We start from the raw sequence: 8,570 nt of genomic DNA on the forward strand, positions 1-8,570 counted from the left end.
ATTGAGACACACTCCTCAACCTAAGCTAATCAAGGATACAATTCAAGGTAAATCATGATTTTTCGTTTAAGGTTGTGATGTGCTAATATCAAGAATAATGGGATAAATAAGGCTCAAAAGGGGTTAAAAATGGTAGATGCAAGGGTAAGGCTATATGGGTAAAGTAAGATTTTATCAAAGATGGCCTCAATCATGCTCAATGCAATTCAAGACATCAATCAATGGACATAAAGAATCAAGCAAGACCAAGATTACAATCATAGAAGAGATATATCACACAATGAACAAAGTTAGTGGTTAATATAGCTCAATATAGCTCAAAAACTCACAAGGTATTTGTTCTTTACTCTTCTATGTTCCATAAAGAAATAACTCAAGCAAGTTTGAAAACAGTTTTTTCAATCAATTCAATTGAATGCCCTTGACAAAATTCTTGGAAAATTTGTTATTTTTCACCAAAATTATTTCCTATATGTATGTATGATGTGATGGATGCAAAATTTTTTCAAAATTTCCTAGTTTTTTTCCTAATTCTCAACAAGCAAAAACTAACATGAACAATTAGGATCAAGATAAACTAGGCATAAGCTATTCACGTCATCCAATCACAATCCATGTCTATACTATATACCAAGCAATATAAAGATGCAATATATATATACCAAGACTAGAGATGCAATATTAAAGATAACTAAAAGCAACTAGTATATATACCAAAAATACTAAACAGCAGTGCATAAGTTAAAGTACTATAAATATCCACAAAAGTATAATAAAACTAAAAGTAAATTAATGAGAGTGTTCAGGAGAGAATATTTACACTCAAAACTAGAAGATCCTCCCCCACACTTAAGTTATGCACTACTCTCAGTGCCACAGGAATCAATCGGGAGAGGTCAATCATGTGAGGCTCCACCTCCTGGCGGTAGTGGGTGGTGCTGACACTGGTAGACAATAAGCGCGCTAGATGGCTGTGTGGTGGTCTTTGCTCTTGGGTCGGCTACAGCTGCTGGCTCCTCACATCTAGGCTCCTCGGCTCTCGGCTCCTCAGCTCTTTCAACCACTGCCTCATCGGCTGTGGTCTCCTTAGGTCTCCGCTCAGGTGGCTGGACTACCTGGCCAGCTTCAACTGCTGGCTCCTCAGATGTAGGCTCCTCGGCCTCAGGCTCTGGTGTATCTAGAGGAGGTGGCCCAAGGTCTCTGCCCTCAAACTTTGCCACTATCCACTGGAAGCAGCGAGCGTTGCAGTGCTCGGATTGGTATAGGGCCTGAAGGATGTCCCGGCATAGCTCATATGGTGTTTGAGGTCGGGGTATGGGTGCGGATACTGAAGGAGGTGCTGAAGGCTCTGTTGCTGCTGATGGAGGCTCAATGGTTTTCCTCTTCTTCTGAGGCGGCCCGTCATAGTCTCCGTATGGCAAATACGGCTGCTTACTGATGTAGACAGACGTCCAATCAGTTGGGCGTCTCTCTACACCAGATAAGGCTACTAATCTGGTGATGAGGGATGGGAAGGGAATGTTGAATTTCTGCTGTAGGTTCACCTTCATCATCGACTCTCTGATGAGGGGAAGAACAGAGATCCTCTTCCCCTCCAAAATAGCCCATAGTAGCACTACCACATGGATCCTAATATGAGTGGCATGCATGCTCGGAAGGATATAATCGGCAATGATCTGCTGCCAGATCCTTGCCTCCAGGTTGAGGTCTGTGCACGCAATGCTTGCAGGGACAGGCTGCTCTCCTTTGCTGTATTCCCATGTAGCCTCAGGTTGGCCAATCTTTTTCAAGACCACATGCAAAGAGATTTTGCCCGTAGTGACATCCGTCATTATTTGAGTATAAGCGTCCCTAGCCGGAGGAATATGCGGAATGTCCAAGAGGGCCTCTAAAGCAGTATTAGAGGTGTCTATGATGACACCTCTCAGAAAAATAGTTTGGGCATCCCTCTTAAGGAGATTGGCGTAAAATTCCTTAACTTGGTGTTCATTTACTTCCACCGAGTTGGATTTTATGAATCCCCAATGATAAAAATTAATTCTGTCAAGGATTGTGTCCGCATATTTATCGGGTAGGTTTAGCTTCCTCTCATAATGAAAGGCGCGCTTTTCTAGTTTCTTGTATTGTTCTTGGGCCTCGGAATTGACGAAAGTATCTGAATGGTCATTGGGAGGCACGGGTGGAGGGTGAGCCAAGTGGTTGGCTTTCTCCTTTCCCTTGTGGCCCATCCTGAATAAGACAAAAACAGAATACAACTCAGGAAACAGATAAAATCACAAAAAGAAGAAGGGTATAATCAAACAATTCAATTTAGAGCCAGTCAGATAAATAAATACTCAATCAAGGAAAACATATATAAGGCAGTGGAATGTGCAAAAGAGAATGCATTTTCTCCAAGATCAAGCAACCTAAGTAATAAATGAATGATTGAACAAACAATGAAAGCATACATAGGACTTAGGTGTATTATGTATGTGAATTGAGTTCAAAGAGGTTGATTAGTGCCATTGTGCCTTGGAAATTTGAAGAGTTTGGAAAAATTGGCACATATGGCAAAATTCAAAGTCAGAGTGAAAGCTTGCACTCATCCATGTTGAAAAGGTAGGAATTGATCACATATACATAGCCTTTCGTCCAAAGCAATGCTGGATTGAAAAACAAAGTGCATTGTTCAAAAACCTCATGGAACAAGTGGCTAAGTCTATTGGTGCACGAAATTGTGATCATCAACAATGGTGCCAAAGACTTGGTGCTCTCAAACGTGAATCACACTTTATCACAACTTCGCACAACTAACCAGCAAGTGCACTGGGTCGTCCAAGTAATAAACCTTACGTGAGTAAGGGTCAATCCCACGGAGATTGTCGGCCTGAAGCAAGCTATGGTCAACTTGTAAATCTCAGTCAGGCAGATTCAAATGGTTTTAGAGATTTGATAATTAAAAGATAAATAAAACGTAAAATAAAGATAGAGATACTTATGTAATTCATTGGTGAGAATTTCAGATAAGCGTATAGAGATGCTTTTGTTCCTCCTGAACCTCTGCTTTCCTGCTGTCTTCATCCAATCTTTCATACTCCTTTCCATGGCAAGCTTTATGTTGGGCATCACCGTTGTCAATGGCTACATCCCGTCCTCTCTGTAAAAATGGTCCAATGTGCTGTCACTGGATGGCTAATCATCTATCGATTCTCGATCGTACTAGAACTGGATTTACTTTCCTTTTGCGTCTGTCTCTACGCCCAGCACTCGTGAGTTTGAAGCTCGTCACAGCCATCCCTTCCCAGATCCTACTCGGAATACCACAGACAAGGTTTAGACTTTCCGGATCTCAGGAATGGCCATCCATGGGTTCTAAATTATACCACAAAGATTCTAATATCTTGGACTCGGTCCCCTGTATTAGATATCTAAGAGATACTCATTCTGTCTCATCTTCATGTAGAACGGAAGTGGTTGTCAGACACGCGTTCATAGGTGAGAATGGTGATGAGCGTCACAAAATCATCACATTCATCATGTTCTTGGGTGCGAATGAATATCTTAGAATAGGAATAAACTTGAATTGAATAGAAAAAACAATAGTACTTTGCATTAATACTCAAGGAACAGCAGAGCTCCACACCTTAATCTATGGTGTGTAGAAACTCTACCGTTGAAAATACATAAGTGATAATGGAGTTCATTGGTCTCGGCCCCAGAGGGGAACCGGAGTAACCAAGACCTTGAATACAATAATAAAGAGTCCTATTTATACTAAACTAGTTACTAGGGTTTACAGAAATGAGTAAATGATGCAGAAATCCACTTCCGGGGCCTACTTGGTGTGTGCTTGGGCTGAGCATTTAGCTTTACACGTGTAGAGGCTTCTCTTGGAGTTGAACGCCAGTTTTAACCTGTTTCTGGCGTTTAACTCCACTTTGCAACCTGTTTCTGGCATTTAACTCCAGAATGCAACATGGAACGCCAGTTTGCTTCTTCTAAACTCGGGCAAAGTATAGACTATTATATATTTATGGAAAGCTATGGATGTCTACTTTTCAACGAAATTGAGAGCGCGCCATTTGGAGTTTTGTAGCTCCAGAAAATCCACTTTGAGTGCAGGGAGGTCGGAACCCAGCAGCATCTGCAGTCCTTCTTCAACCTCTGAATCTGATTTTTGCTCAAGTCCCTCAATTTCAGCCAGAAATTACCTGAAATCACAGAAAAACACACAAACTCATAGTAAAGTCCAGAAATGTGATTTTTATTTAAAAACTAATAAAAATATATTAAAAAATAACTAAATCATACTAAAAACTATGTAAAAACAATGCCAAAAAGCGTATAAATTATCCGCTCATCACAACACCAAACTTAAATTGTTGCTTGTCCCCAAGCAACTGAAAATCAAATAGGATAAAAAGAGGAGAATATACTATAAATTCCAAAATATTAATGAAACTTAGCTCCAATCAGATGAGCGGGACTTGTAGCTTTTTGCCTCTTTGATGCCAGGGCATTTAGGCCAGTTTCACTAACCTTTTCTTTACTGTTTTTAGGTTAGTTTCATGCATTCCCTTAGGAAATAAGCTAGTTTTGGGTAGATATTCACTTACACCTTGATTCAAGCATACATTGTGCATTTTACATTATTTCATGAGGATTTTGCATAAGTTTAGTGACAAATTATATGTTGCATTACCCATGACTTGGACTAGAACTTTGATGCACTCTATTGCTTGATTTCAGGACCAAAGGAAGCAAGGAATGGGAGGTAACTTGCAAAGTTAATGAGAAAAGTGATTGCCAATAACGCTCTCGAAGCCATCATTGACCACGTTAAGAGTCACGTTAACTAAGTTAACGTTAACTAAGTTAACGTGAACTCTAACGTGGAGAGGGGAAGTTAAGCCAACGTTAGTGACACTTAACATTGTCACTAACGTTGGCAAATGCTCATAAGTGGCCACGTTAGAGTCCACGTTAACTTAGTTAACGTGGCCTCTAACGTTAAAAGGGGGAAGAAACGCCAACGTTAGTGACATTCAACATTGTCACTAACGTTGGCCTAAGGAGAAACATACCACGTTAACTCCCACGTTAACTTGGTTAACGTGGGAGCTAACGTAAGAAGCAAGAGTGGTCGACAATGTTAGTGACACCCAACATTGTCACTAACGTTGGAAGCAACCACACAACCCCCCAAGGAACCACGTTAACTTCCACGTTAACTTAGTTAACGTGGAAGCTAACGTTGATGAGTGAAAGAAACGCCAACGTTAGTGACATTCAACATTGTCACTAACGTTGGGGATGGCTAAGCATGGCCACGTTAGAAGCCACGTTAACCTAGTTAACGTGGACTCTAACGTGAGACATAGGGGCACCTTGGAACGTTAGTGACAATATTGAGTGTCACTAACGTTCTTTAAGGATGGCAAGCCCACGTTAATGAGCCACGTTAACTAAGTTAACGTGGGCTCTAACGTGGGAACAAAGGGGGCTTTTCAAAGTTATTGGGAATGTTAAGTCTCAGTAACGTGTGCGAAGGACTTAGAGGCAACGTTAGTGGCAACGTTTGTGCCACTAAAGTTGAAGTTAACGTGGCTTTTACTTAGGAACGTTAGTGAGAAAGTTGATTGTCACTAACGTTCTCGAACTCATATTTTCACTAAACGTTAACACCTTTAACGTCCTGAGCTAAAGTCTCTGCCCACTTCACATTTTCTCTCTGCAAGAAAAGCCAAGCCCAAATGAAGAAAAGAACTGCTTCAAACTCAAGATCCAAAGGCCCAAGACTTGAAGAGCCAACTAGAAGCTGAGAAAAGTAGTATATATAGGAGTAGCTTTGAATTGTTTAGAAAACCTGGAAGTTGGAAAAGAGAACTACTCTCTGTATTTTACCTTCTCTGCATTTTCTAGTTTTAGGATGTATTCTCCATCTTTGTTTTCATTTTCTAGAGCTATGAACAACTAAACCCCTTTCATTGGGTTAGGGAGCTCTGTTGTAATTTGATGGATCAATACTAATTTTCATTATTCTTCTTCTATCTTTTCTCTTGATTTTACTTGAAAGCTTTCGATCATCATCCAATTGGGTAGTTATCTTGGAAAAGAAGCTATTCAAACTTGGATCTCTTCTGAACCTTGAAAGAGGAATGAAGAGATCAAGCTAGAAATGCTTTCTCATGCTGGACCAAATTGGGTTTGGATGGGTATGTGACTATAACCCTCTCAATACTTGATTTGGGAAATGCATGTGGTATAATCAGTGACCATACTTCATCTCTTCTCATGAGCAATTGACCAAGGAATTGGCTATTGATCAAGATTTGAGAGATTGAATTTGTAATTCAATCAATTAAGATTGCCAAGGAGATCAATGAGTACATTGATTGAGGAAGAGATGAAAATGAACTTGATCCGGAGAATTGCAACATCTCCTAAGCCCAATGAACTCCCCATTGCTGATCTTACCCATTCTCTTTAATTTCTGCCATTTACTTTTATGAGCAAATCCCCCACTCCCATTTACAATTCTGCAATTTACTTTCAGTCATTTACTTCCAGTCCTTTTAATTCTAGCATTTACTTTTCTGTTATTTACATTCCCGCCATTTTATTTTCTGCAATTCTCAACCCAAATTCTGGATTCGCTCAACTAGAACATTCTTCTAATTAAAGTTTCTTGATCAATCGATCCCTGTGGGATTCGACCTCACTCTATTGTGAGTTTTTACTTGACGACAAATTCGGTACACTTGCCGAAGGAAATTTGTTGAGAGACAGTTTCCACCTGCATCAAGTTTATGGCGCCGTTGCCGGGGATTGATTATGCATCAACAATGATTAAATTGGAAGATCACTAGATTGAGCATTTTTCTTTTGTGAATTTCATTTTCTGTTTGAGTGATTTACTTTCTGTTTTAGTTAAACTTCTTCCCTTCCCCCTCTACTCTTTTGTTGTTCTTTGTTATTTTCAATTCTGTTTGCTAACCACTAACTGTTTGATATATTGCATCACCCACAACTAACAGTAATTCTGACAAAAATACTTTCTGCACCTATCTTTTCTTGCTTGCACTTGATAGTTGTATGACAGGGAGAAGAAGCGGGGCTTCAACTTCCTTTGATTCTGAACCTGAGAGGACCTTCCTTAGATTAAGGAGGGAGGCAAGAGGAAAGAAAGTGGTTGGTGCTGAGGAAGAGGAAGAATTCTTTGAACCAAACATGGAAGACAACATGGAAAACCATCATGAAGAAGAGAATCACAACCATGGGAGAAGAGGTAGAGCAAATCATGCTGGGGAGGATAGAAGAGTTTTGGGTTCTTACATCAATCCAAACCCAGGCAATTGTGGAAGTAGCATCCAAAAGCCAACAATCCATGCCAACAACTTTGAACTTAAACCACAGCTCATCACCCTTGTTCAGAACAACTGTTCGTTTGGAGGAGGTGTTCAAGAAGACCCCAATCAACATTTAACCACCTTCCTGAGAATATGTGACACAGTGAAGTCTAATGGTGTTTATCCTGACGCCTATAGACTTCTCTTATTTCCATTCTCACTCAAGGACAAGGCAGCCAAGTAGATGGAATCTTTCCCAAGGGAAAGCTTGACAACTTGGGAAGATGTGGTGAACAAATTCTTAGCAAGATTTTACCCTCCTCAAAGAATCAATAGGCTGAGAGCTGAGGTCCAAACTTTCAGGCAACAAGATGGTGAAACTTTGTATGAAGCATGGGAGAGATTTAAGGACCTCACAAGGAGGTGTCCACCTGACATGTTCAACGAATGGGTGCAACTGCACATTTTCTATGAAGGGCTCTCTTATGAGTCAAAGAAGGCCGTAGACCATTCATCCGGAGGATCCTTGAACAAGAAGAAAACCATTGAGGAGGCTATAGATGTCATTGAAACAGTAGCAGAGAACGACTACTTCTATGCTTCCGAAAGAGGGAACACAAGAGGAGTAATAGAGCTAAACAATGTAGATGCTCTGTTGGCCCAAAACAAGCTCATTACCCAGCAGCTGGCTGACCTCACCAAGAAGATGGAGAGGAACCAAGTAGTAGCAATCTCCACTTCATCAACAACCCAAGAAGGAGTGAATGAAGAAGCAGAGGGTAGTCAGGAGCAAGCCAACTACATTGGGAATTCACCAAGGCAAAACTATGATCCATACTCCAAGACCTACAACCTTGGATGGAGAAACCACCCAAACTTTGGGTGGAGAAGTCAACAAGATCAAAACCAAGACCAGAGACGTTACAACTCCAACAACAATGCAGCTCACCAACAATTCACACAGAGGACATCTCAACACCCCCACAACAACACTTTTCCACACGCCTATCAAAACCAAAACAGCACATCTGCTCCGAATCACCTATCAATTGATGACAAGCTCTCTAAGATTGAAACCTTACTTGAAGGAATATGCCAAGAGATTTAAGAAAATAAGGTGTTCAAAGAGGAGGTGCGAGCCAATATTAAGAACCAGGGAGAGACCATTAGGAAGCTGGAATTACAGGTGGGATGTTTAGCTGAGAAGATTCCCAAATCTACTGATAGCTTCCCAAGTGA

At 40.7% G+C, this 8,570-nt stretch overlaps 1 non-coding gene across 1 annotated transcript; it reads right to left on the reverse strand.

Moving 5' to 3' along the window:
- Nucleotides 1-7,665: 7,665 nt before the first annotated feature.
- On the reverse strand, nucleotides 7,666-7,769 carry LOC148574107 (small nucleolar RNA R71). The gene has a single exon (XR_015906895.1). It is a non-coding gene; the product is annotated as a small nucleolar RNA R71 (small nucleolar RNA).
- Between the last annotated feature and the right edge of the window lie 801 nt (nucleotides 7,770-8,570).

The sequence above is a fragment of the Arachis ipaensis genome, chromosome B2 (genome assembly GCF_059453495.1).
Source record: "Arachis ipaensis isolate K30076 ecotype BB chromosome B2, ASM5945349v1, whole genome shotgun sequence".
NCBI lineage: Eukaryota > Viridiplantae > Streptophyta > Magnoliopsida > Fabales > Fabaceae > Arachis > Arachis ipaensis.